Source organism: Astatotilapia calliptera, chromosome 11 (genome assembly GCF_964374335.1).
Source record: "Astatotilapia calliptera chromosome 11, fAstCal68.1, whole genome shotgun sequence".
Lineage (NCBI taxonomy): Eukaryota > Metazoa > Chordata > Actinopteri > Cichliformes > Cichlidae > Astatotilapia > Astatotilapia calliptera.
The window spans coordinates 20,585,708-20,588,297 of NC_137432.1; positions in this window are offsets into that span (position 1 = coordinate 20,585,708).

Here is a 2,590-nt window from a genome sequence, read left to right on the forward strand (position 1 = left end):
GCTTTTCTACCACCGAAAACAAACAAACAAACAAACAAATAAATAAATAACTGACAGGAAGAGATAAGTTTGTTTCAATCTCTGATTAAGTAGAAATTTTGATATTCTATCCAAAATATTTTTAACTAAATAAATAAACAAACTTGGTAACAGAAACAAGCTTCCATACCTTATCACACATTCATGCAGCACTTTTACACCATTAAGCTTTTTACATACACACAGGGCCAATTTGGGGTTCAATATCTTGCCCACTTCAAAAAGCCAGGGATTGAACCACTGACCTTTTAGTTAGTAAATGACATGCTCTATGTCCTAGCCTGACTTGAGTGACAAACCATCCAAAAGTCTTTAAGAGGAGAGGAAATCTCAGAACTCCATATTTCATGTGGGACGCTCTGCAGGGCCTCATGGAGCTGTAGCCGTGGAAGTATTAGGGACTCCCAGAGACACCCTTTTGCTTCAAGAAGCAGCAGCCACACAGGAGCACTTACAGTCAACCTTCATTAGTGGCAAAAAAAAAAAAAAAGAAAGAAAGAAAGAAAAAAAAAATTGTTTTGTGAAACACTCTTAAGTTTTGTTTTGTCTAAATACTCTCCGAACATGTGTTGTAGTTTCGGTTCACCACTGAGTGAGAGCCATGAATCCTGAACTGACCAATCAGGATAAGCAGAATGACAGTGTTAGCTTCTAATAAATACTAAAAGACGCTGGTATTTTCTAGCTTTGATTTCTGACGTTTAATTGATATTTATACCAGAAAGAATTAAAATAATAGTCAGGCTTTTGTGTGGCCTTGCTGACAGTGGACCAGCTTGCAGTCTATCACAGAGCCAATGAGCAAACTCCTGTTCACTGAGGGTTATCTCCAGAGCGCCCTCTAGTGGAATTCCAGCAAATTTCAGTGTAGTGGGATTAATGTCAGCAACTGCCCTGTTCATTTTGTTGCTTAGTTTAGCTAAGTATCAGTTGTCTATGGATGCCCTGGCCACAAATTTAAAACCAGGACACAAAAAGGTTTGTACACATAAGCAGCTTGTTCTGATTTGATTTTGAAGTTTTGTTTTATAACAAGCAAGCTAACGTCTCCGTTTCTGATAATATTAGCCTAAAATTTCCTTTCTTGAACTTACAAAAAACTGGTTGCTAAAACCAATGTCATCAGTGCAGAGGGACTGAAAGCAGTTTGAGCTCAAAGATTTCAAAACAGCTGCTAAATGCACCACGAGGTAAGACCATTTAGTTAGCCAGTCATCAGATGATCATACAATGATTACTTAAATGATCTGTACAGTCACCGGATCTCAGTCCTTTGGGATGTGATTGAGTGGATGATTTGCATCAGGTATCAGCAGCTGACAAATCAGCTGCAACCGTGTGATGCTACCTGTCACTGTGGACCAAAATCTCGAAGGAATGTTTCAAGCACCTTGTTGAGTCTATGCCACGAGTTTTCTGAAGGCAAAAAGGGGTCTAACCCGCTGGTAGCAAGGTGTACCATATCACTTGTATATGACGAATTATTGCCACCTAGTGGCTGGCAGATTGATTAAAAACAGATTAGTATGCAGCTTGAAAGCCCCAGGTTATTAGTGGGGTAATGGGCTAGTAACAGTTTGATCATGAAGGCATGGTTGGGGGAATGTGCATCATTAGAGCACAGATACTTAATAAAATAAGGAGCCCCGTATGAACATCTAGTTAACTTATTTCAGTTTACATTGTGAAGGATCTTAATAAATATAATGCCCGTATATAGTTAAGACTTTTATGACATCTAATGGACTGGGTGACTTGTATGCTGTTTTTTAAAGCCACACTTCAATATTCTTGTGATACTTAACACAAAACCCACACACAATATAGGACATTGATTTTTTCCTTGACTAAATTACTTCAATTAGTCAGATTACTAAAGTATTTCCAATAATTTCTATTAAATTTCCTACTAAATCATTTCTTGTAATAATAATGAGCATGGCTGGTTTAAATCAGGGATCTCAAATTCATATGTTATGTGGGCCAGACCAGTGAAAGTCCCTTTTCTGTCAGTGTGAAGTTTAACTCAACATTTAATCCCAGAGATTTCTTAATATAAGAAAAAGAAGTGCACTTTCAACAGTTCAACGTCTCAGTTTGACTTTTTCCCCCCTTCTTTCTCTTTTTAATGAACCTATCTGGTCCAGCAGTTGTAACAAGCAGTCTTTCTACATGAAGGACAGAAATTTCTATAGTAGATAGTGAAAAATCAGAACTTTTTATATCATTTAGTTGTTTATTTATTAATTAATTAGTTTGGTGTAATATGAATGGCCAAGGGGAGATCTTTATCAGTAGGAAAAGCTGTAAAACTTATGAAAATACAATTAAAAGTGAGGAACTTAAACCCTTTTCCACATTTTGGAATTTTCCAAGCTGTCCAGAGAGCTGGATTAGAGTCTTTGGCAGACTGAATCCAGTCCCCGGGCCTTATCTTTGACATCCTTGGTTTAAATGGTTTAAATTTAAAATAAAAAAAGTGTTTTTCCTCTTTCTGTCCACACTTGCAGCAGTTACAAGGATAAATAAACAGACGTTCCCTGCAATAATA